This window comes from Canis aureus, chromosome 27 (genome assembly GCF_053574225.1).
Source record: "Canis aureus isolate CA01 chromosome 27, VMU_Caureus_v.1.0, whole genome shotgun sequence".
In the NCBI taxonomy this organism is placed as follows: Eukaryota; Metazoa; Chordata; class Mammalia; order Carnivora; family Canidae; genus Canis; species Canis aureus.
In genome coordinates, this window is record NC_135637.1 from 14495464 (window position 1) to 14522287 (window position 26824).

The 26824-nt window shown below is 50.3% G+C and overlaps 1 long non-coding RNA gene across 1 annotated transcript; it reads right to left on the minus strand.

The window, feature by feature from the left end:
* Nucleotides 1-2799: 2799 nt before the first annotated feature.
* On the minus strand, nucleotides 2800-25244 carry LOC144299493 (uncharacterized). Its single transcript, XR_013366195.1, has 4 exons — nucleotides 25089-25244; nucleotides 24303-24446; nucleotides 5756-5833; nucleotides 2800-2933 (listed from the first exon to the last, which is right to left on the minus strand). It is a non-coding gene; the product is annotated as an uncharacterized LOC144299493 (long non-coding RNA).
* Nucleotides 25245-26824: the final 1580 nt, after the last annotated feature.

The following is a 26824-nucleotide window of genomic DNA, read 5'->3' on the forward strand; positions in this document are numbered from 1 at the left end:
AGGTCAGGGAACCAGCGCCACTGTGAGCAGCCCGGAGTGGGCACCTAGTAAGTGCTTAGTAAATGCCACCTGGGAGCCACATGAGGACAAAATTGCCCACCCCTCGAGGTAGCTGTGTGGCTGAACCAACGAGGCCACCGGAATACTGTGCTCAGGGCACAGCCTGGAAACGGAAAGTATTCCTGGCAGTCTTGCCCCCTTAACACATCATATCTCTAATCCGCAGAGCCCTCTGACCTTACCCATAATCCCTCCTCTTTTGTACTGCTGCCTAAAACCTTCCTACCCCGGCCCAAGTGTTACATCCCCGGTGGGTTCTGAGCAGAAGAGAGCCCGTGGCAGGGAGTGGGTGGGGGAGGTGGAAAAATACATCCTCCCGACTGTTTGGCCAGCAAAATCCAGCTAAATCCGCCGCTGGAGCAGTAAACCATCCTGAGAGGCCCAGGAGCCTCACCCCACCTTCCCGGAGCTCTGAAGCCTGTTCCAGATTTGGGTCTGCATGGAAGAGCCACCGTCTGTGGAATGTCACCTCCCAGTCCAGGCCTCATCACACTGGCCTTTTGCTAACCTTTGCGCCAGGCCACCGCTCAAAGTCTGAAACAAATTCCACCAATTTGCTGCACTTTTAACCAAAGGAGTGTGTGCAGCGGCTTTCCCAGGGCCTACGGTGCACGGGGCAGGGAGTAGCAACCCCCACCCCCACACACACCCCGCCCCCCGCCATAGCAGAAACAGAACGGGAGGCACACGTATCCTTGCACATGTCCCAGCATCCACGTTTTACAAAGGACAAGGGGACGGGTGACATTAATTTAATAATATGCTTCACTTAGCCCAAGATATCCAAGATACTGGGATTCCAACCTGCAGTTAACATAGAAATGTTTTGAATGTAATATTTTACACGCATTCTGTTTTTTTGCCCCTACCAAGCCTTCAAAATCCCGCGTGTGTTTTGCATTGCGGCACATCTCAGTTCAGGGGCGCCATGTGGCACGGGCTGGGTCACCACGTCTGGCACGAGGAACTACCCCATGGGGGGTACAGCCTTAGAATAGGAAAGCTCTTCCCACCAGACTGTCAACCAAGTTTTTTCTTTTTTAAATTTAATTTTTTTTAAGAAAGCAAGCACTGTACTTCATTCTGTAGCAACCTCTTTCTCTGTATATACACATACATATTGCTTTCTTAAAAAAATCCATATATAGATCTCTCTCACATACATATATAGAGATTTTATATATATGTGTGTGTGTGTGTGTGTGTGTGTGTGTATATAATGAAGCTGTTAACCAAAACGTTCTTTGAACTGACCCTGAATTAGTTGGGTCATTTCCTCATCCAGAGAATCAGGCCACCGGGCCACACTCAAGAGAAATTGGGGTTTCCTTGTCACCCCAGAGCCGGAGCGTAGTGCCTGTCTCCTCTCCGGAGAAAAAGATATATAACGCCAAACGCTGTGAAATTTGCCGCTGTGAGAACAGCTAATTTTTCACACCCAGACGAACTGGCTGGGTTTGTTAAAGCCCAAGATAATCAAATAATCATTATAACTCATCTTCGCCCCTCCTGTCTTTCGCTCTTTGTACCATTAATGTCCCAATGGGGGGCGGCTCTGGTGAGTTCAGACCCAGCCTATTTAGATAACCTTCCGGTGGGTCTTCTGAGAGCAAAATATCCCTCCTGGAGTATCTTACAACAAATGAACCAATCCTCCCTAATCTTCTTATCATTGTAGCCCCTGCTCCAGGCCTGGTTATCTCGCGGGCTTGCAAAAGAGAAAAAGAGAGAGATTTATACATATATATATTTATGTTTCATAGAAATTTATATAAATATATGTATATGCATGAAATAATAAAAGGGAGATGCCAGGCAAGAAGCAGAGCTCTTTCTCCCTCTCCCCTGCGAGGCAGCCCTGCCACAGCTGGCCCGGGAGGCCCCGAGAAGAGAAGGTTCTAGGGGCTGTGGCTGGGGGGCCGGCAGGGCTGGGGCAGGGGGTGGTGAGCGCCCCTGCAGACGGGCCTGGTCAGTGTGAGGGGGTGGGGGGAGCAGCACCCACAGGCATCTCCCTGGGGACCCGATTCCATGGGCAGAAGAGTTCTTCCTGCTTTTATGGAGCTCCCCTGCACTTTGCCTTATTCACTGCTGCTGTCTTCCAGCTTCTTTCTGCTCTCGTTCTCTCCTTCTCCATCTCTCTGTGTCTCTCCTCTCTGTCTCTGCCTCTGTCTCCATCCCAGCCTCCCTCTCTCCCATTTCCTCTTTCCCTCCCCGCAGGGGTGCCCTGGCCCCTGCCACCTGCCCCCCTCCTCTCCCCTCCCTGCACACCCTTTCCCCCCCACCAGTGCCACGTCCAGCCCTCCCTCTGCCTTAATTTCTGATTAATATGTTCTTAGCCAAGGAAAGGAGAGAGAGAGGGAGAGAGAGAGCAAAAGAAAGACAGAGAGGCATCTTCTAAATAAATCATTTCGTCATGTGAAGAGCTAATCTGCAAATGACGGTCGCTATTTATCGAGTTTTTAGCGGTGCATGTTAAATAGTGATATGGAGGCCACATTTACAAAACCCCATTGGAGCGCTGGGAAGGGATTTTTAACTTCATTGCCCAGAAAGAAAAATGGTGAAGACAAAGATAAGACCCGCTGTGAAGCTTTGGCCCTGAACCGTTAGCAGGAGCAATTAAGCAGGCAGGGGCAAGAGGGCGACAGGCTGGCTGCTGCTCCCAGGGCTCCCCTCACCCCTTCCCGGGCCCCCAGTCCTGCCAAATGCAGCCCCCCCACCCCCCCCACCCGCCTCACTCTCTTGCCACCAGCCACGTCTATTGCACAGCCTGGGGGCGGCCAGGTGGGGTGTGAACACAGCTGCTACCACTAAATTTGTCTCCTGGTGCCTCAGTTTCCCCATCCAAGTCCTCAAACGGGAGTCCTTGACACCTGAAGGGAAAACAAATGATTAGTTCTGATACATGAAGAGGAACTGGCAGGATCAAAATTGGTAGTAATATCCGAGGCAAAATTGCAAATTGCCTTCCAAATTATTTTTCACAGAAAATTGTTTTTCGTGTGGGATGTGGGTGCCTCTTAATGTGCTGGATATGCTCTGGGGTGGGCTTCTAATTGTGAGTGTACTCAAGGCCCCTGGAGTTCTCAAAAAGCTCCAATGTTCCTGCTGCTCCTGCTGATAATAATACCAATAATAATATAATAATATCTGCTTCATTTTTTTTTTGGAGTGTGTGTGGTGTGCTGGAGACTCTGTTCTGTACTTTCCATGTGCTCCTTTATGTGATTTCAGCTTATTTCCTTCCTTGTCTCTCCACCTGCCCCCACCCCCACCCCCGAGAGCTTAGGTTGAGTTTTTTGTGTCTCACAGGACAGAGGAGGACTAAGGTGTGGGATTTTCAAACATAGGCACTGCAGCTCAAAAGGACCCCCTCCCTGAAGCCTGGCCAGGTGCTGGGCTGTGAGAATTCTGGGTGAGACCCAGGCTCGAAGCTTGGGACCCTCCTCTGGGGGCAGGGAGGACAGAGCGAGGGCTGCCCTGCAGCGGACCAGCGTGTTTTGCCAGGTGAGGAGTCCCCGACTGGCTGGAGGCAATCCAGCTCAGCTGTCCTAAAAGGAATTCCTATATGGTACACGAGGGTGGGTTCGATTCTGGGCTTCACTCCTGGCTCTGCCATCTGCTTGCGGGAGAAACTTAATTTAAGCATGCCTATGGTAGTCTCCTTGTTTGTGAGGTGGGTATACTAACACCTCGTAGGACAAGTGGATGCGGAGCTATAGACGGGTTATGCAAAAGGCCCTGGCAAACAGTAGGTGCTCAATAAAGGGAAGTGATCGTCATTTCCCCATCTTTCTTCTGTTTGCCAGCCTCCAAAGGGCTAATGGAGGGGAAGTACCTGAGGCTGACTCGCAGGAAGGCAGCTGATTTGAGTCTCTAACACCAGCTCTGCCTCCCACTTGCCCTGTGATTGTGCGTCTTGTGGGCCTCAGTTTCCTCACCTGTAAAATGGGATGATGAGGGGGGTCCCTGGGTGGCTCAGTCTGTTAAGTCATGATCCCAGTGTCCTAGGATCAAGCCCTGCATTGGGCTCCCTGCTCAGTGAGGAGTCTGCTTCTCCCGCTCCCTCTTGTTCATGATCTATCTGTGTCTCAAATAAATAAATAAAATCTTTTAAAAAAAAGGGGGGGCGGATGCTAGTGTAGATGTAGACTATCCTCACACAATGGGAGGGTCATTGGCAGGCATACTGTTCACAGCTACCACTAATGGTGCACAGGCCAGCAATTTACAGATGAGAGTTAAGGTGTAGTCTCGGGTTCAAGACCCAGCACGGCTACTTATTAGCTGTGTGACCTTGTGTAAATCACTTCACCCCTCTGTGCCTCTGCACCTCATCTGTGAAATGTACCTGCCTCACTGGGCTGTTCTGGGTGCATGTGTCTGGGTTTCTTGGCTAGAGTTTCTGTTCCAGGAGAGCAGGACTGAAATCTTGGGCTTTTTTTATATCCTTTGGGGCTCAGGTCTGACTTTATGATCAAGATTAGTAAATAGAGTGTTTGTTGACTGACTTATAAGTATGTGGGTGGTTCAGAGGACAGTTCTCCAACATGATGTTGGGATCCTGCCTCCAACATCTGCCTTTCTCTGCCTGAGGGCTTCCAGTGGCCACAGACGTGAACTCAGCTCTCACACAGGGTAGGTCAGAAGGGCCAGCAGGTTGGTGACCCCAGGAGCAACCTTCCATCAGTCAGTGATGGGAGTGAATGGACCAATGTCCCTGCTTCCTTGCTGCTCGGGGCAAGTTCTGCAGACTTCCAGGTGTCCTCAGTGGGACTGCACCCCCTCCGCCCCCCGCCGTGGCCCACAGCAGTCCCCTGCTCGTTAATGCACCCCACATCGTTTCCTTCTTCCCTGCCTTGCTGTCTCCCTCCCTCCTGCATGCTTCTTGGGATCACCTCCCCTACAAACTCCTGGCTCCCAATCCTGGTCTCAGGATCTGCTTTGTGGGAACCCAGCCTGGGCCAGCAGCTTACATTTGCATTCCGCTGACGCTCCTGAGTTCACTTGTTAACAAAAAATATCTTCTCACATTTTTACATTTACAACTCTGATCAGAGCTGTGAAGAAATCCAAGGGAGTACTGAGGACTTCCAGAAAGTAGATCTGCCTGGTCTTGGGGTGGGGGGTTCCCCCATGGAGATGCTGAATAGAAATCTGGAGGAAGGGACGCCTGGGTGGCTCAGCGGTTGAGCATCTGCCTTTGACTTGGGGCGTGATCCTGGAGTCCCAGAATTGAGTCTCACATTGGGCTCCCCACATGGAGCCTGCTTCTCCCTCTGCCTGTGTCTCTGCCTCTCTCTTTCTTTCTCTGTGTCTCTTGTGAATAAATAAATAAAATCTTTAAAAAAAAAAAAGAAATTTGGAGGAAGGGTAGGTGCAAAGGGCATCCAGGCAGGAGGAACAGCCTGTGCAAAGACCCAGAGGCAGGAGCATGGAACATTTTCATCAGAGAGTGAAGGGAACACCTGCCCCTCATCTTACTGTGTGACCTCCAGAAAGTCACATCACACCCCTGAGCTCCATTTCCCCATATGCCAAATGGTCCAAAACCACCTGCTCCCTCCCATTACTTCTGCAGAATGGGGGATGGGAACTTTCAAAGTTTCAAAGTTTCAAAGTGGTAAAGGTGACCTAGGAATGTCACCCAATGATCATGGTGTGTGTATACGATCAATGGCCATTGGTCACGTACCTGTCCTTGAGGCACCACAAAGGCCTTGCTTTGCTTCCTGCTTCTTCTCCAAAGCCTGTGCCCTCATGGAGTGACATTCTAGTGGGAGAGAGTATTAAAGAGACAAATATGCAAGTAACTGCAAAATAATACAAACACAGTGATGAATTTTTATGAAGGAAAATGAAGCAGAATGTGCAGTGTGGGAAAGGAGACACATTTTCGTTAAGGCCTGGAGGAGTGGAGACTTGAAGCAGGTACAAGGGCCCACCATGCAAATACTGGGGAGAAGCCAGCTGGGTGGGGCAAACAGCAGGCGCAAAGGTCCTAAGGCACAGTGACTTATTGTATAATGAGGAGGCCAGAGAGCGAGGGCAAGTAAGCCAGGAGGGTGGGAGGCGATAGGAGTAGAGATCAGAGAGGTCACGAGGGTTCAGATCCCACAGAGCACTGAGGGCCTACATAAGGAGTTTGGCTTTTAACCTGAGTGAACCGGAACCCAGGAGTCAAAGCTGAGGTGGGTAACATCATCTGATTTATGTTGAAGGATCACTCTGGCTGCTACACGGAGAATGGTTTACTGGGGGCAAGGATAGAGGCAAGGAGGCAATTGATGAACATCCTTTTTAGCCCACTTCTCACCCCATCCCGTTGGACCCTGCTTCTTGCACACGCATCCCTCCAGTGCCCAAACCCCAGGCCGTGCGCTGGCCAGGGGGTGATGGGCTGCAAATGAGTGGGCAGGGAAGCGCCTCTAATTTCCACAAGCGCCGTGGGTAAAGGCTGTGGCAGTGTGCAATTAAGCTCTGAGCTTTAAAAACATGGTAATAAGGGGATACGGGCCGAGGAGGCAGTCTGGTAATTTAAATGATATCCAGCTCGAATATGGAGTGTCTAAATGTTCTCTTCCAGAGATTTATATCAGCATAGACCTGCCTCATTCATTTATTTAGTTAACTAGCTACTTATTGGCACGTCCTCCCAGCCGCTCTGGGATGGAAGAGACAGAGGCCCGGGTGGCCGCTTGGCGCAGCTCCGTGCGGGGCTGGCTGGGCCGGGGGCAGGATGATGATCACAGTGACCATTTTCCTGTGCGGGAGACCTACTGTGTGCCTGACACATGGAGGATCTATCCTGAGAATTAGGAGTGAGTCCGTACCTCCTGGTGCCCATGAGGAAACTGAGGCACAGAGAGAAGAAGTGACTGGTTCAAGGTCATGCAGCTAGTGAATGGGACAGATCCCAGGCTTTGCCCATGACCTAATGTCGGTGATCAGTTCTGGGCTTTTGGTCCTGGTTGTTTCCCATGGAATGGTTGCACAGCCAACAGAATTTATCTGAGGATCCTGCATGTAGATTCATCACCTCATGCAGACTTTCCAACCCGGGTGGGACTCTATAAAACATAGAAGTCGGGGATCTCTAACTCAGATGCCTCGAGGGAGTCAGCTGATGAGAGAACTCTAAGAGGGCTGCGTGTAAGGAAAATCAGCTGGCCTCTTGGCCTGGCTTGCTTTCTTCACTCTTGATAGAGACCTGGGTATGAGAGTAGGTGCTTTCACCTTTACGGAGGAAGAGCAGGATGGAAATGCAGCGGTGGTTGTCACTAACACTCTCCTTCAGCAATGGGACAGGTGGTAGGGAGTGGTGGGGACTGGGGCGTCCTGCAGGCGCCTGTGGAAGCAGTTGCAAATCAGCCCTGCCCAACTGCTGGTCCCGAATTGTTGACCCACTGCTGGTCCCAGAACCTCACATTGAGGAACAATGCTGGTCTCAATAAAAAATATTCCTCTTCTTATCTGTGAGGTCAACCTGCTGGAAGGCACCACAAAGGAAAATGCATCTGCGGTCGGGCTTCTGGTCAGGGAATCCTGTTTGAAGCATCTAGTCCAGCCCAGTGTCTGCATTTTAGAGGCAGGATGGCCGAGGGCTGGAGAGCAGCTTTGGTATCCCCAAGGCCACATGGGATTCGAGAAGGGGGAGCCTGAATCCAGAACCCCGCAACCCTTGCCTGCATCAGGAAGTCCCATTGGCCTGGTGGCACTCCCTCCAAGGACCTCTCTTCACTAACCTCTTGTATCCCTTGCCATCCTTCCAGATCCAGCCAGGAGGCCTGCCTGACCACCACTGCTGTGCCTCTTCCAAGCTCCCACGTGAGTGCTCCCGAACCTCACTCATCTGATATCTTCTTCATGACTTGTGCTCTAAACACTACCTATATTGTTATTACTGAAAACTTGCTTTGAGAGCAGCCCCGGTGGCTCAGTGGGTTAGCACCGTCTTCAGCCCCGGGCATGATCCTGGAGTCCCGGGATCGAGTCCCGCATCGGGCTCCCGGCATGGAGCCTGCTTCTCCCTCTGCCTGTGTCTCTGCCTCTCTCTCTTTGTGTCTCTCTCATGAATAAATAAATAAAATCTAACAATAAATAATAATAAAACTTGCTTTGAACTAAGTTCTTAAAGAAAACCCAAATACATTATTTTATTTTATTATTATTTATTGTTAGATTTTATTTATTATTCATGAGAGACACACAGAGAAAGGCAGAGACACAGGCAGAAGGTGAAGCAGACTCTGTGGGGAGCCCGAAGTGGGACTCGATCCCGAGACCCCAGGATCACGACCTGAGCCGAAGGCAGATGCTCAACCACTGAACCACCCAGGTATCCCCCAAACACATTATTTTAAAAGGAAACTGAGGAATAGTCTTGTACGTAGAATATCCATTTGCCCTAGAAAAGGTAATAAATGAAAATAGTGAAAACAAAGCAATGCTGTTACATTCTAACAAGATATGGTTTGACATCAAAACATGAGACCTGTTCTCTCTCTTTGTTGGAAAAGATGCTAAGCTAACCTACCCAGTGACCAGCAAGTGCACACTTGCATACAGCCAGCTGAACTAAGGTCACTACAAGGCACGTACAGGAGTATTCACGGGAGCTTTACTCCTAACAGTGTCGGAGCGGACGCTGTCCAAATATCCAGCGACAGGACGCTGGGTAATAAACACCGTTGTGTTCACGGGATCGAATATCACCCAGTAATGAGAAGAGTGGGCTGTGAACACATGGCAGCGTGAATGAATTTCACGGACACAATGTTGAATTGAAGAAGCAGACCCAAGAGGGCACATGCTTGTTCGCCCACTGATGGATGGGTAACTAACATGTGGTCCATCCACACAACGAAATACGATTCGGCCATAAAAACAAACGAAGTACTGACACGTGGTACACCATGGGTAAACTTTGGAAACATGATGCTAAGTGGAAGGTGCCAGACACAAAAGGTCACCTGTCGCATGATTCCATTTATACAAAATGTTCAGAATAGGGAGAGCCATAGAGACAACGCAGATGAAGGGTTGCCAGGGTGGGAGGTGATGGCTGAAAGATATGGGGTTTCCTTTTGGGGTGATAAAATATTCTAAAATCGATTGTGGTGATAGTTTTACAACACTGTGAATATAGTAAAAACCACTGAATTGTGCGCTTTAAATGGGTGAATTGTACGGTATGTGACTTGTATCTCAATAAAGTTTCTTTTTAAAGGCGTATACTCTATGATTCCATTTGGCTGAGTTCAAGAAGAGGCAAAACTGATCTTTACATGTCCAGACAAGCCCTTTGGTTGGGAGACACCACTTCCCTGTTCTGAGCCCCAGTTTCTTGATCTGGAAAACGAGGATTATAGGGGGCAGCTTTCTCAATTGATTGTGAGGGTCAAATGAGATCTGTGCATGTTAATTGGGAAGTCCTGGTCAGGTCTGAGTTCTGATGGTGACCCTGTTTAGTTGTGCCAGCAGAGAGCCAGCGTGTCGTTAAGACCCGGAAGATGGAAGAAAGACAGCCCTTGGCTCTGCACCCAGTACAGCATCTGGTGTGTAGTTGGTGCTCAGAGAGGATTTGTGAGAAAAAGGCACGAGTCAAGGCTCTGTCCCATGCTAGCTGTGTGACCTTGGGCTGGTCACTCACCTCTCTGGGCCTTAGTCCTTCTTCTGGCAAGAGGAGATCATCACAGTACCTCCCCCATCACCTTGTGGGAGGCTTAAATGGGATCACACCTTTAGGCCACGCTTCTCAAGCTTGAACCTCTGCATGAATCACCTGGGAATTTTTTTTTAATGCAGCTTCTGATTCAATAGATCGTGCATTTCTAAGCAGCTCGCAAGTGAGATGCTGAGGCTGCAGGTCTGTGGGCCACACTGAGTAGCAAGCATGGAAGCACTTAGCACATCGAAAGTGCTCAATAAACATAAATGGTTCTCAGCAAAGACTGGGCATCCCTACAGCCTTACATTTTTGGCTTTCCAGTCTGCTCCACTCATCCAGCCCCCTTCCACTGCTCCCTAATTCTCTGCCTCCCGGAGGGCAGCAGACCCCCTTCTCTCCTAGACTCCCTCGCCCTCATCCTGCCCCCACATGCTTGAAGGGCCTGTCTCACCCCTCCGGCCACCAGGGCAGGTTCCGTCTGCCCGGAGATGCCTTGGGTAGGTTTTTAGGAACAGCTGCCAGCAGCTGAGATATAATGACTGCCTGGGGAGTCGTTAGGAGATAATTAATATTTGCAGCACCAGGCTGTGACTGCCGAGCTGCTCCCTCCCACAGAGCTGGGGCGTCTAGCCCTTCTCTGGCCAAGGACCCCGGGCCTCAGGGCAGTAGCATCCTTGGGGCAGAAGGATCCTGGATGCAGGGGTTGGGGCGGGCCCAGTGGGGCATTTGTGGGGGTTCTCTCTCCACCCAACTGTCAGGGTTGGTGACTTCCACAGGCTGCCAGGCTGGAAACATCACCAAGTGGTCAAAGGGCACCAGGACCAGGGCTCGAGGTGGCCGTGGTGCCTCCTCGCACCTGAGGCCAGCTGGCCTTTGGCGGTTGCCATGGTGATGGCTGTCCCCAGCAGTTGGGCAAGGACATTGCAGCAGCAGCGAGGGCAGCTGTGTGTGAGAGAAAGACGGTCTTGTACCGGCTCCCTCTGGCTTTCCACCTGTGAGGGGCAGACATCTCAGCCACCCAAAGCCACCACCCTTGATGCTCAGAGGCAGCCTAGCTGGAGTCCTGAGCTCTGCTCTGCCACAGGGCATTTGGTTTGCACTGTGAGTCCACTGGAGCCTGACTGCTCTCTCAGCTCCAATACTTAGCAGCTTTGAGTTCCACAGTGGGCGATCAAACTTTCCTGAGCCTCAGTTTTTCGGGTCTATAAAACGGGATTAATCATGCTCTGAGGGTTGTGGTTAGGATTAAGTGAGATGATATAAGAAAAACACTTATTTCTCATAGGGAACAGGACCTCGTTGCTCCTGGGAGGTGAATCCCAGAGGTTTAAAAGAAAAGGGGCTTCGCCTTCCAGAGTGTGGACTCACATCATTCATTAAGGGTCTACTGTGCACCAGCACTGTGCTGCATTGGTGACACATATTCCTTCACCGATTCCTTTCCAAACATCAGGTGGCTCATCTCATTGAATTCTCACACTGTTTGTGCAAAGTTGGCTTTATATCCCCACTGTACATATGAGGAAACAGAGGCTCAGAAGGTCAAGCCACTGTCTCCCCAAGGTCACACAATGAGGACATCACAGAACTGGGTTCAAACTTCCAAACCCCTCCTTGCCCCTCTCTATCGCAGATGTCCAGGCAGACCTGCATTCGTGTCGAGCCTCTGCCATCTCCTTGCTGTGTGACCTTGGCCAAATTACCTTTCTGAGACTCGGTTGTTTCCCTACAGAATGGGGATGACAGCAGAAGGTGCTTCACTGGGCTCTGGCGTGGATTAAAGTAGATGCATGTTAAGTGTGCGGTGTACAGTACGTGTCCACTAATGGCACCGAGTAGTTTCATCATTGTGATCTTCATTATTTCTCCACCTGTGGGGACTGGACCCCATCATCTCCGAGTTCCCAGCTCGGGCCATGGTCACCGTGTGGGGATGGTGTGCCTCTGCCCTTCAGCATTTTGAATCTTGGCCTGGCTCACGAGGCCTGGAGATGAGCCCTGTGGGGGAAGGCGAGGGCAGCCTGCTTTCTAATCATCTGGCTCTTCCCGCCACACAGCATCAGGCCGGGTGTGTGAGCGTGCAGGGGGAGGGCGGGTGCGCCTTTCCCTGGGAGGCCGCCTTCTGTCACTAGACAAACAAATACACAGCACCCACATTTGCTTGGAAATGAAGCGAGGCTTTAAATACAAGCAAACAGCAGAGACTGAGGAGGAAGGCCGGCTTCCTTGGGCTCCCTTGGACCTAGCTGGCCGCAGCCGCCGGCAACAGCTACTCAGGAAGCCGCTCACGTTCCCCGGTGCCTGCTGCTGGCGGCCTGGGCTGACCCAGCACCACTCCAGACAGCAAGCGGAGGGTCATGCAGGCAGCAGTGTGTGCCTGGCATCTGCCTCTGCCCACTGGAGGGCAGCGAGGGTCCCCGGAGGTCACTGTGGCAGCCCCCCACTTCCGAGCAGCATTTCTAGGTGGAAGGGTATCCCTGTGTGCTTCAGGCTGCTGGCCCTTGAGCCTGGGTCTGGCCTTGCCACTCCTCAGGGTAATCATGGGTACAACCTTGGGAGAAACCCAGGGAGCCAGACAGGCCTGGGGCCACACCCTATGCTGCCATTCAGATGCTGTGTGACCCTGAACAAGTCACCTCACCTCTCTGAGCCTCCCAAACCTCCCTATTTGTAAAATGGCAAGTGTAATAGTTTCTGCACATTGGGTAGTTATGATAGATAACAACCAAGTATATGGAGTTCCTGGCACATAGATGTGCTTGCCCAGTGATGTATGCTAGCATGACCATTATTTAAAAAAATTTTTTTTAGGATTTTATTTATTTATTTGAGAGAGAGAGAGAGAGAGAGAGAGAGAGAGAACGAGCGGGGGAAGAGTAGAGGGACTAGCAAACTCCTTGCTGAGCAGGGAGCCAGCGCAGGGCTCGATTCCAGGAACCCAAGATCATGACCTGAGCCAAAGTTAGATGCTTAACCGACTGAGCCCCCCAGGAGCCCCAGCATGATCATTATTATTTATTATGTGATTCTGAACAAGTCCCCAACCTCACTTTCCAAATCTGTCCAATGAGGATAATTACACACCTACTCCAGAGGAAACAATGAGTCCGTGTTGCTGAACACATTTTCATTTGGCTCACCCTCCCTTCTTGCACAAGCAACAGGGTGATAATAGTTAAAATAGCTAGGATTTCAGAGCACTTATATTGATTTAAATCTGTGCCATCTGAGAGGTAGCCATTGGCTTATTAAATTAAAATGAAACGAAATGAAAAATTCAGTTGTCTGTGGCACAGCCACATTTCAAGGACTCAGGAACCACCTGAGGGCTGTGGTTATCGTGTAGGGCAGGGCCGATACATAACATTTCCATCACCACAGAAAGTTCTTTTGGACACTGTGGGTTTCAACCAGCATGCCTCAAATGCGCAGAAATCACCTGGCAAAAATAGGGTAAAAGCGGACTCCGGCCTAGGAGGTGTGCACTGGAGCCTGAGACGCTGCATTTCTATCTCCTGCTGTCTGTGTACCACACTTTGAGTAGTGAAGGTCTAGAGCTGGCCCGCCCAGTACAGTAGCCACCGACCACATGTGGCCATGGAGCGCCTGACACCAGTGTGTCTAAATAGAGTTTAGTTTAGGGATCCCTGGGTGGCGCAGAGGTTTAGCGCCTGCCTTTGGCCCAGGGCGCGATCCTGGAGACCCGGGATCGAATCCCACGTCAGGCTCCCGGTGCATGGAGCCTGCTTCTCCCTCTGCCTGTGTCTCTGCCTCTCTCTCTCTCACTGTGTGCCTATCATAAAAAAAAAAAAAAAAAATAGAGTTTAGTTTGGTAAGAGTAAAACATGCACTGGGTTTCAAAGGCTTAGCGCCAAAAACCATTTCACTTATACTCTTTAAAAACTGATTATATGTTGAAATAATATCCTTGATATATTGGCTTGAATAAAATATATTAAAAAACTTAATTTCACCTGTTTCTTTTTACTTTTTCTCTCCAGTAGGGCCAGTAGAAAATTTCAAGTCGCAAATGTGGCTGGCATCTTTCTGTTGGACAGCATGGATCTTGGCCTGAGTGCTATTTATGAACTATCTCATTTCAGATGTAGAGTTTTACCTAATACATCTTTACCTTTTCCCATCCTGTTTTTTTTTTTTCCTCCTGCCCCTGAATTGTTTCCTGAGCATTTCCCATGGCACCCAAAGGGTAAAATCCTGGATAGGAGGGGCTGTGTCCTCTGCCTCTTTCTACCCATCCTAGCCTAGAACATCACCCCCGCTGCTTTGAATCTGCCCAGCCACACTGGCTCCTCCTAAAGATACAGTGGATTGACCTTCCTTCCTCAAGCTCTCCCTTCCCTGCGCTCAAGCCTCACGATTTCAATGCGGCTCACCCTTTTGTGTGCTATGATTGGTTGGGTGGCCCAGGTTTTGACCAGTCAGAGCACTCCATCTCCGGATCATTGATTGCTCCTGGGACAACCACAGCCACATGACCTGAGCCAGGCCAATGAGATGCAGCCCTCAGTGACAATTGCCAGGAGATTTTGGTGGGACTTGAAGGATGCAAGGGGATGTAAGCCTGCAAGGGCCAGGCCACCCTTTTGAGTGAGGCTGTCTGAGACTGCAGTCTGTTAACAGACCAAGAGATGAATTCTTGGCCACATCTCAGCCCTAGATGCAGCCCTTTGGGTCTCCTGGCTTTTTCACTACATTCTCCCCCTGTTTTATTATGTATGAACTTTTGAGCTGCATTTGGGTTTTTGCCATTTGTAACCAAAAGAGCCTCAGAATTAGATGCCTAATATATGTCCAAGAGGAACTTAGGTGTTTATGTCTTGGCAAGAAGGGCACGGTAGACAGACCAAGCCTGAAGTCTCAGTAGGAACTGCTAAGAGGATGACCTTCTGACAACCTTTTATTTCAGTCTGTGGAAACACCTGGTGATGGCGGGGACATATCTCAGGTGGTGGGCCCCCTGGAAAGGGGTGGAGTCTTTCGACAACCACCATCTTTTCCTCCACCCAGCAAAGAGACAATGCCCACTCTTCTTTCTCCCTGAGAATAGAAACAGGCTGAAGAGGAGAACTGAGTTGAACTGAACTCAGACTGTTATTCCAAATCAGAAAATTCTGCCCCCTTCCTATGATAGGCAAGGAGGGCCTGAGGCTGATCAAGGAAGAAACAGAGGAGGGAGCTCCTGGCGGGGGGTGGGGGGATTCAAGAGGGGGAATTGGTGCAAAGAGCCCCCTACTACCAACCAGTCCTGTCCCGTAGACTGCAAAACACTCTGCCTTCACCTCCTGCTGGAACCTTCTCTGATGGGTACTGTGATACATTGTAGCTTCCAAAAATGGCCATGGCCATATTTCTGACCCTACATATTCTTCCAGAACCTCACCATGAGCCCAGTCAAGAGGTGGGGTCTATTTTGCTTCCCTTAAGGATGTTGTGTGACTTTGTGAGAGCCTCAACAAATAGGATGAGGCAGAAATGACACCACATGACTTCTAAGACGATATCCACTTGACTCTCTCTCAGGACACTCATCCTTGGAACCCAGAAGCCATGTGGTAAGGAAGCCCAGGCTACATGGGGAGGCCACCTGTAGGTGTTCTGGTTGACAGCTTCAACTGAAGTCCCAGCCAAGGGCCAGCATCAACTGCCAGGTAGGTGAGTGAGCCACTTGCTACAGTCTGGATCTCTGTGAGCTCTCAAAATTCATACACTGAAACCTAACTCCCAAGGTGACGGTATGAGGAGCGGGGTCTTTGGGAGACAATTAGGTCAGGAGGCTGGAGTCCTCACAAATGGAATTAGTGCCCTTATAAAAGAAACCCCAGGGAACTCTCTTGCTTCTTCTGCCATGTGAGGACATGGTGAGAAGGTGACTGTCTCTGAACCAGGAAGTGGGTTCTCAGCAAAGATTTTGGACCTCGTAGCCTCCAGAACTGTGAGAGATACATTTCTCTTGCTTATGAGCTACCCAAACCATGGTGATCTGTTATCACAGCCGGAGTGGACTAGTTAGCACCCTTCAGATGATTCCAGCCCCAGCCACTGGGCCTTCTCTCTGATGCCAAGTGCAACAGAGATGAGCTGTCCTCATTAAACCCTGCTCAAACTGCATGTTCATGAGCAAACTAAATGTTGTCACTGTCTCAAGCCACTGCATTTAACCATAGATGTTTGATGTCTGACAACAGATGACCGAAACAGGCACTCTCCATGCCGATTGCAGGGAGGTCTTTGCTGTTTTACTGTGTCTTCTCTAAGTAAAGAGGGGTGGAAGTTCTTTTGCATGGATTTTGTGTTCATCACTTGGCGGTCACGACACTTCTTGTATTTTGGCTTATTCTATCAGGAGCCTCCACATCGGAGTCATCGGAGGACCCAGTGAGGTGGTGAAGGGTGGCGTTGATGGTCTCCATTTGGCAGATGGGAAAACAGAGGCTCAGTGAATGCCAGAGCTTTGCTTAGGGTGATTCAGCTGACAAGGGGAGTGGTGGGTTTGGGAGGCCTCTTCAGCCTCCATCAGGGCTCTGCCCCCCCAACCCCCCCCCGCCTGAACCCCACTGATGGGTCTGGAGAGGAGAGTGGATGCAAAGGAATGCTTTTGTTTTTGTTTTCGATTGAGGTGAGATTCACGTAATGTAAAAGGAACCACTTTAAAGTGAACAATTCAGTGTCATTTACTGCATTTGCAATGTGCAAGCACCAGCTCTATCCTGTTCCAGAATATCTTCATCTTCCACGAAAAGACACCTGTACCTGTCTGCTCTCCACTGCTCCTGGCAAACACTGATCTGCTCTCTGTTTCCATAGATTTACCTATTCTGGATATTTCATATACATGGACTCATATGATATGTGACCTTTTGCATCTGGCTTCTTTCATGTAGCATTGTTTTTGAGGTTCACCCATGTCATGGCACGTATTTGTACTTTATTCCTTTTGAAGGCTGAAAAATAATCTGTTGTATGGATATGCCACATTCTGTTTATCCTTTTATTCAGTGATGGACATGTGGGTTGTTTCTGCCTTTTGGCTGCTATGAATAGTGCCACAGTGAACATGGGTGTACATGTACGTGAGAACCTGTTTAAATTCCTGTGTGTTTACATTAGAGTGGAATCGATATGTCGTCCGATATTTCTTTTTTTTTTTTTTCGTCTGATATTTCTATGTTTAACTCTTTGAGGAATCTCCAAACTGTTTTCTGCAAGGGAGGGGATCCCCTGCCAGCTCCGTGACCATAGTCGGGCTCCCTGAACTAGCCGGTCTGAGCAGTGGATATATTTGCTCAAAGAAGGAAGAGGACAAAATGTCAAGTCCATATTTCTGGATCTCCTTCATTCATCTGACAAATACTTATTGAACTCTATTCCACAGTAGATGCGTGGGAAGGAGTAAGATACAGGTTTGCTGGGCACCTGGGTGGCTCGGTCAGTTGAGCATTAGCTTTTGGCTCAGGTCATGATCCTGGGGTCCTGGGATTGAGTCCCATGTCGCAGGGAACCTGCTTCTCCCCCTGCCTCTGCCTTTGTGTGTGTCTCTCTCATGAATAAATAAAATCTTAAAAAAAAAAGATAGTTTGCTGCCCTCACTGAGACAATATTCCAGTTACGGGAGAGATGGACAGCTTCTGAGTCACGGGAACTACGAGGACAACAAAACAGAATTCTACAAGAGCTGCTATTTTCGGGGTTGTCAGGAAGGACTCTTGGAGGAGATGATATGAAGACCAAGATCTGAAGGTTGGGACAGAACAAGCCATGAAGACCTAAGGAAAGACCCATTATGACAGAGAGAATGAGCAAGAGCAAAGGCATGCTCTTGCTGAGCATGAGTCCTTAACTTTCCTTGGGAGGTTCAAATCCTCACTCCATTACTAATTCCTGCTGGGAGAACCTCAGTTTCTTCATCTGGAAAATGGGCATGGTATCAACAATCTCCTCTGCCTCCCTGAGCCATTGGAAGAATGGGAAGAACCCAGGGACGGGCGGAGGGGGAAGAGTGTGGCTAAGCCAGTGGTGCCAGGCCTTTGGGGGGCAGGTAGGCTGTGTGACCCGGGGGGTGGAGGGTTGGTTTTGGAGTTGCTATGGAAACGGCCTCTGAGATGCCAGGCGGAGTGAAAAAAGCCAGGAGAGCAGAAGGAAGGGACATTCCTCTTCCGTTGTACAGGTAGTAGAAATGGAGGTTGGGAACTGGGGTGAAGCTGACTTCCCTTGATTTTATTTTATTTTTAAAGATAATTTATTTATTCATGAGAGACACAGAGAGAGGCAGAGACACAGGCAGAGGGAGAAGCAGGTTCCTGATCAGCAGGGAGCCTGATGTGGGACTCAATCCTGGGACCCCGGGATCATGACCTGAGCCAAAGGCAGACGCTCAACTGCTGAGCCACCCAGGTATCCCATCAGCAGCTATTATTAATGACACACACTTGATGATGTGCCAATGTGGCATTTATCCATCGCCCCCACGAGAGCTCCATGTCAGTAGGGATCTATGTTTTGTTCATCCCTGAATGCCTAGAGCCTAGCACGCTGCTCCATCAGTCACTACTAAATGAGAGATTTTACGTCTTTCATGGAATCCTGGGTGAGATCCTTTGGCCCATCCCTTTAAGAACCATGTCTTTCTTTTGCTGCTCTTGTCCCCAAAGTTGATTAAGTGCCCTGCCTCTTCAGGGTTCATCCTGTTATTGGCTACTGGACACACATCGGCTGTGTATTTACCTGTTTCTGGCCTGTCTTCCTCCACCCCCAGTCCAACTTGGGGACCTGTCCGCCTTAGGCACCGTGATAACCAACAGAACCTGGCACATAGTAGGTGTTCAACTCATGAATGCATCAATGCATGAGTTGACATCTCCCGTATTACAAACTCATGCAAGGAAGGAGGAGAAGAACCCATTTACCAGATGTCTGCAGACTGGGAAACAGTGTGATGAAAGAAAATGATCTCCCAGTCCACAGAGCAAGTCGGGATTGGATTCTTTGTCTAGAGGGTGGGGGGTGAGCAAACGTGAGCCAAACCAAAGCTGTTCCCTAATGCAGGTTTGGGGCCACAGGCCTTCGGGGAGACAGGCACAGACAGGATGGGCTTTGGCATTTTTTCTTCAATCCAGAGCATCTGTATTTGGGAGATGAAACCATGCAGAAGAGCCTCTCTATGTGGATATGACCTTTAAAGCCAGCAGCCCCAGATAGTGTCTGGGTGTTCTTTGGTGTTTGCAGACATCCTGCAGCTGCCCCAAGCTGGGAGAGGGCAGGTCTCAATGTCCTCTGTTACTGCTGGAACACCGAGTGCCCCTTTAGTGGAGGGTAAGGCTGGGGGCCCTGTCTGCCTCGGGGCTGGGTGACTCGGCCACCTCTGCCCCTGCCTGCGCCCTGGGGAGCGTGGGCGCTGCCATTGGCAGAGACAATGGAGCCGGTTCACTCCTCTCCTCACCGCCCCCACAGGCCATCTCTTGTCTCCCGTTGCCCCAGTTGCCTCTTGCCAAAGGACAGGTCATATGTTCTCGCTGGAGGGCTTTGTGACCCCGGCCTCATACGGCTCTGACCACCCACTCCCGGGCAGGTGTTCACCTGCAATGGGCTTCTGCCCACACCAGCCAAGCCCCCATGTGCTCCTGAGACAGAGCTGCTTGGCCATCTGTGTCGTGCCTCTGGGCCAGTGGCCTCATCTCTCGTCTGTCACAGGAGCCGTTACAGTGGGACTGGGAAGGAGGACGTGGGAAAGGATGGGGAAGGGGCCGAGGTGGGATTTGCTCCCGCAGGCCCTCTGGAGCATAAATTGCACCGTAGTGTTGTCTGTCCTCAAGGAATGTGGTGGGGCTTCCGTCCGCTTTTGTCAGGTGGCTGTCAGCTGCCCCCAGGTAAGGTGGGTGCGTGGCCACCCAGGAGTCAGCTCCTGCCAGAGGAGGGCAGGTCCCCGAGATGGGCCTGCGTACACCAACAGCTTGCCCACCCCTGACCTGGAATAAAGCTGCCCCGCCACCCTAGGGCACCACGGTGGGGCCATCTCTCGAAATAGTAGTGTGTTCTCATGAAGAGGATTGGCCTTCTTCCCAGAAAGACACCTGGACCCCCAGGCGGTGTGGGTCTTCCGTCTCCTACCACATCCTTCAGTCTTATCCCCATCCCACCAGGCCCCAAGAGGACCGTGTATTCTGCGGGGTCAAGGCCCTGTGTCCTCAGAGGTATCTGCTGGACTGATCAGGCCTCCTGCCAGTGGGATGGCCTTAGGGACACCTCCGTGTCCCTACACTCCCCCCACGGAACTCTCTGTGATTGCCCCTTTGTCCCATCCCACCACCCTGTCCTCACAGCCGTGTTGAAGGAGTCTCACCTCCCACAGTCACCCTGGACCCTGCTTTCCCCCACTGACACCAGATTTGCAGGTACCTTCTTCTGGTAAGGAATCGAGTGGCACATCCTTTGGAAGTTTCCAGTGATTAAGAGGTAAGGACTTGGCTGTGGGTTGAGAAATTCAGGTAAATGTGATCTTGTGGGGAAATACAATTCTTGGATTCCCTCCTCACTTTTCCTGGTCTTCCTCACCCCTTCAGGTGGGACTGCAAGTGTGTGGGCATAGGGTCCTTCTCCTGAAGGCAAGTCTTTGTAGGCCTCAGTTTCCTCATCCATGAAATGGGTGAACTGGTTTCCTACCCCCCCACCCCCACTCTGCTGTTGGCTGTAGCTGAAGGGGGTATGGTTAAAGATTTTATTTTTTTCATGAGAGAAAGAGAGAGAGGCAGAGACACAGGCAGAGGGAGAAGCAGGCTCCATGCAGGAAGCCTGATGTGGAACTCAATCCCAGGACCCTGGGATCACTACCTGAGCCAAAGGCAGATGCTCAACCACTGAGTCACCCAGGTGCCCCTGAAGGCGGGGAGGGGGGCATTTAATGTGTGTTGGGTTTTCAGAGCACCCAGTGCACTCGGACACATGTTCTAAATCAAAAAGAACATGGAAGTCTCTGCTCTGCCCCTTTGACTTCTAGACGGAGGAGCAGAGGCCAGAAGGGACCATGCGTGGTCAGGGTCACCCGGGGTAGGCTTAGAAGGCACACTTGCTCTAGGAAGGGCCTGGAATCAGAAACCAGGATGTGAGGAAGCTGAGTTCCCCTCCTAGCTCTGACACAGGCTGTGGGACAACTGGGAAGTTGCTGGACTGCTCGGGCTTCAGTTTACTCACCCGCGGAATGGCTCCAAATAGCAGAGGTAGGATGACGGCTCAATGACATCTCTTCCAGCTTTGGAAAGTTGATTATTTTATAAACTAGCATCTACACCTTCCCAAAGTCTCCTCCCCAAATGGGCAGGAGAGCTATCATCCTGTTTTGTGAATGAGAAAATGGAGATTCAGAGAGGTTGTGAGATTTTCCCCAGAGTTTTCTCGTTATTACTAAGCACTGGGCTAGGATCCAAGGAATCGTGAGTTCGAATCCACACTCTGCCCCTGGCAAATCCTTATTATTATTATTTTTTTTTCTGGCAAATCCTTTTTGAGTGTTCAAGAGCAATCAGGCACTGGCCAGACAGAGTGAAACCCCATAACACCTCTCCAAGATGGATATTGTCTGTTTCTCGTGAGCAGCTTGAAGCTCAGAGAGGCAGAGTGATTTGCCCAACATTGCACAGCTAGTGAGCAGAGGCAGTGTTAGAAACTGGGTTGACCTGATGCCAAGCCCACACTTCCAGCCGCCTCCCTACTGCTCAGGGACAGTCATCAACAACAATGTGACTGCTTGGGCTTGTGTCTAGAGGAGATGCTGGGAACAGAGGGCGCCCACCCACTTCCATAGTTTTTTTTTTTGTGTGTGTGTGTGCTTCAGCATGCCCATCCCTCCCTGGCCCCAGCTGTGGCAGGTGCCGCTGCTCAGCATTCACTCCTGCAACTTTCCTGCAGGATTGCCTTGGGCAATTGGAGCTGCCTTCCCAGAGGTGCCTTGGAGTTCCATCGCCTCCCCAAACACCCCGGAGTGGCCTGTGGCCAACGACTGACTCCTGTCTGGGCACAAAAGCCCTGTTCCCTTGTCTCAAGGAGGGACAGACCCACTCTGTGGTGCTGTTCACATTCCAGAGCTCCAGGTTGGGCTGAGACTTCACCTGCAACCATGTCTTGCTTGGTTTCCCTGCCCCTGCCCTGTCCTTTCTCCCTCAGCATCTTCTAGGTTTGACCGGAGAACCTTCTCCACCAGGTGTTTGGCTTCAGTAAGTAGGTTGCCTAAGCTTCCCTGAGATAGGGGCATGAGACACATTCTTAGAAACTGGCTGATGGTTTAACCCTAAACTGGGTCTAACCACTCTGGTTGTTGGCCGAGCATTTGAGCTTTCTTCTCAAGAAGCCCTGACAACGTCTTGAAGATTCAGAAGCCACGGTAAGATGTCACTGACATCTGCGGCAGGGTCTGGCATACAGTGGGGCGTTGGAGAAATGCTTGTTGAGTGGAAGACCTGAATGATTAAGCATTTCTAGTGCTGGGGAGTGCAACAGCCTTCCTGGGGCAGATCTTCAGGAAGCACACAAGCCCAGGGATGGGCTGGGTACATTGAAATGCGGGGTCAGGTGCTCAGATATTCATAGCTCCAGCAGAGGCTTAGCCTAAGAGGCTGCAGGCCCCCAGAGGAGAGCCGGGACTGGGAAGGGAGTCGTGATCACAGCAAAGATTACAAGAGCTTGTTAAACAGAAATCCCTCCTGGCAGATGGTCAGCTGGCTCCCAGGGCCCAGCGGTGAGAAGGAAAGCCCTTGCCCACTGGGAATCTAAGAAGCCTTGAAACCGGTGGAGCAAACCGTGTTCTTCCTGAGTTAATAAGAACAATAATGATAATGACAAGACATTTATTTAGCAGCTACCGTATCTGGGGACTCTGCATGCATGATGCTGTGTAAACCTCATCATACGCCGTGCAAGAGACATGCTATTATTCCCATTTCACGGATGAGGAGAGTGAGGCTCAGTGAGTGGAAATGATGTGCCCCAGGTCACGTTGCCAGCAGGTGACAGGGCAGGAATTAGAACTGAAGGGGCATGATATCACAGCCTCCACACTATTGGCAGGTGCTGAATTTACAAGGATAATAAGGAATGGGTCGGGGCCACTGAGGCATAAAGATTATTAAAATGTTGTAAAATCACAGAATATGTCTGGATGGATATAAAAGAGCCCAGTAGCAGTGGCTGCCATGAGTTGGAAGTAGAAGGGAAGGTTTTTACCATACACCTTTTGTACTTGTTGAATGCTGAACCGCGTGGATCACAAAATCGGGCCCCACTGTTCATCGGTTTCCCCATTCACACCTTCTGTAGTCTGTAGCCCTGAGCCCCTCTGATTCTAGGTTTATTCATCTAACTGGCTTTGGCTAATGAAATGGTAGAAAATATGACACAAGCAGAGGCCTGAAAATCACTTGTGCAGTTGGGCTTACTCTGGCCCTCTGGCATAGCTATACTTGCCTGCCGGAGGATGAGAGCCACATGGAGCAGGGCTGAGCCACCCTAGTCATCCACATCGAGCTATGACAGGCAGCCACACCTGGATGAGCCCAGGCAAGGTCAGCAGAGCTGCCTGGCCACTGACCACACTACTAAGGTTTTATGATTGTTTGTTATGCAGCATGATGGTGGCCATTGGTAGCTGATGCATATGGGGATGCTTTGCCTCTTCCAAGATTAAAAAAAACACAACTTAAGGTTTAAATGTATAAGATAGTTTCTGCTCCCCAGGAGACCCTAAAAAATGCATTCTTCTGCTCCCCTTACATGACTTTTTTCCATTCTGACTTCATTGTGTCTATTGAGGACATTCGCTCGGAATCAAACTCACTCAATTGTTCCTCCAAGCCCCACCTCCTCTAGGAACCCCTCCTTACCTCCACAGTCCCTGACAGGGCTTTCAGGCTGACTTTCCTAAAATGTAATAGTATCGCAGAGGGCAGCTACTGTACAGTCAGGACTGACCGTGGCAGGGGCCGCACTAAGCATGCTACAAGCCGCCTCTTGTGTAATCATTGCTGGACACTGTAAGGTAGGTGCTCATACCATTATCCCCAAATTGCAGCCTGGAGACTGAGACGCAGAGAGCAAGCAAATCCCTGAACTAAGGTTCTTAACACCCACCCTATCGGCTTTTTCATCTCCAAGCCAGAGGACACTGTCCTTTTGTTCTATCTGTGTTGATGGAGGGACCTGACATTCTCATCGGATCACCTTGGGTGCGAACAGCACCTGTTCCCATCTGATCCTTAGAACAGCCCCTAGAGGCAGGGAAATGGGGAAACTGAGGATCACCTTTAACCCATAAACTGATGTGTCTAAGGTCACATGGCTCGTGAGGCACAGAGGGAGGGCTGGAGCCGGGCTCTCTGTTCTCCGGGCCAGGACTCAGCGATCACTACCCTGCGGTGTGAGCTCCGATGTGCACCCACGCTATGCCAGGTACTCTGCTCGACTCTGAAGACATAAAGGGAGTAAAATAGATGAACGGACGTGGACGGTGGCCTTGGTCTCATGAAGCAGCAGGGAAAACAGGGACTTAACTAATAGTACAAATACTTACCTTATTACATTTGGGGAGAAACAGGTGAAGGGCAAGAGGTGTGTCACACCTGACTTGGAATCTGAGCTCAGCGCCCGTTCACGAGCTGGGTTGCCCTGGGTTGGTTGGCTGATGTCTCTGTGTCTTGGTCCCCTCGTTTGGGGACTGTGAGAGTTAAAACAAGATGTTGACCAAAAGCATTTAGCAAAGAACCTGGCACCTGGTAGGCGCTCAGGACAGCAGGCATCTTCGCTGTTGTTGCTGTGGCCCTGGCTGTTGTCGCCGGCTCGGCTGCCCCTTGACCAGAGAGTTCCCACCTGCATGGCCATCTTATCTGGGAAGAGGGCTGGCTTCACTCACCCTTCTCTAACCCCCTGAATTATAATCCATCTTTAATGCGGCTGGAGGAAGGAGCTTTGAACAGGAACCAGCTCCGGCCGCTCCCGCTGTCCAACGGCCAATCCTCGCCTTTCAAAGGCGTGGTGAGGCTGCCAAATCCGCCCCGGGGACCTAATGCGATTGTCTCGCTTCTGCGACTCTGCTGGGAAGCCTGAGCTTGGGGCTTCCGGCTGGGGCTTCCTGAGGCCCCCAGAGCCCTGGGAGGCATGAGGGGGTGATCGGGGGAGACCAGCAGGCCACGGATCCGACCCTGGAAGGAGCAGAGCCAGGCCGGGGGAAGCCATGAACTGAGCACCTACTATGCGCTTGGCAAGACTCCCTTCACAGAGGGACCCTTTCTCGGCGTTCACGGGTCATGTAGGCATAGCCACCTGTGAATGCAAGAATACGGAGCGGGGGCCCTGATACCTGAGTTCGATCCTGCCCTGGGTTAGTGGCCTTAGGACTGACACACGCTTGGACTCAGTCTTCCTGTCTCCAAACCGTGCATCTCTTGTCTAAGGCAGTATGGCTGGGTGTCGAAGAGCTGAAGCTCTGGCTGCAGACGGCCTGGCTTCCAGTCATTTAATGTCTGCGTGGGCTTGGGTTGGCCGCCTAACCTCTCTCTGCCTCACCTCTGACACTATAGAGTATTACTATAGTCATAATGCCTGCGTCTGTTGCCTACTGCCTGGATGACCTCAAGCAAGTCGACTCACTTCTCTGAACCTCAGCATCCTCACTGGTGAATGAGGACCGCTGAGAACGCTTCCTTCATAGGTTGTCACAAGCATTAAACGAGATGATGCATGCGGAGTGCTCCACACCACACCTGGCACGGAGTAATCATATCAGTGTTGGGAACACCTGCTCATGTCTTTTCCTCCTCTTCCTGGTTTCCCCCTCTCCTGCCTCCTCCAACTTGTCCGTCGCAATCCTCTGTTGGGCACCTGCCATGAGCTGGGCACTTTTCTAGGCACTGCCCTCCTCCAGAGCTATTTTAAGAATCACATGTACCAAATGAGAAAGCACTCTGGCAGTATCAGGGCTAATCTGTCATGGAAGAGGAGAGGTGATAAATTCACACTGTGGCTTGTGGTGACTCCTCTTTCAGCTTCCTCTCATCTAGGGTCATTAATTTAGAGCCTTGACTGGGATTTCTATCATCTGTGGCTGTAGTGACATTAATTTGATATTCACTAACCTTAGTTACTTGCATATGATCATCCTAATTACTATTATTTGCCGTAGCCACGTACCACATACAACTCTGCTTTATTTAATATTGTGTTTTGAATCACCTATTTTTTTGAATGCAGGTTTAACCTTAACCTGAGCAATACTATCCATGAAACCGAAAGTTAGAGGGGCACATGTTAAACACTTAGCTATTAGGTGGAATAAAAAATTGACCCCACCCGCTTGCCACCCCAAATCACCATTTTTGGTGCCATATCCCCACAGTGGGCTGCTCTACCAGGCATCACCTCTGGCCATCCAGTTAACTAGGAACCTTAGATTCATTGGTTCATATTTATCAACTCCTATCTTCCTTTTCCAAGCTGAGGGCTTGCTGTCACATGTGGCTATAATGGCATTAATTTGATAGTGCTAACTTCAGTTACTTGTGTATCTCATCATCATCATCATCATCATCATCATCATCATCATCATTCCTTCTTTCCATGCCCAATACTAGTATCACTCAATATTTTGTTTGGAGGTTCCTCTTTATTTATTTTTTTAACTGAAATTTAGCTTCAACATAAGCAATGATGTCTTTCAAATCATGAGTTCAATGGGCTGGTTACCTATTTCTTTCTAGCATATATTGGAAGTGAACACTTAGCTATTAAACAAAATACAATGTTTGGTCACCCAGGAGCATCTTCACATGTGTCGTATTCTGACAGTGGGCTGCTGTCCCAAGTGTTAGCCTGTAAGCATTCAGCTAGTTAGGAAACTCTTCTGATTTATTGTTAGCCATTTTTTCCCAAGTCGTGAGGTCCATAAAGGCGTAGGGAGGTCAAAGCTCTTGTCTGGAGTGACACGGTAAACCCCAGAAGCCAGAAGTCCTGGTCCTCGGAGTCTTCCCCGAGGCCATGGGATGCCTGGCCTTACTCTGACTTGTCTTTTGGCTCATGAAAAATATTTATTCAGTTCCT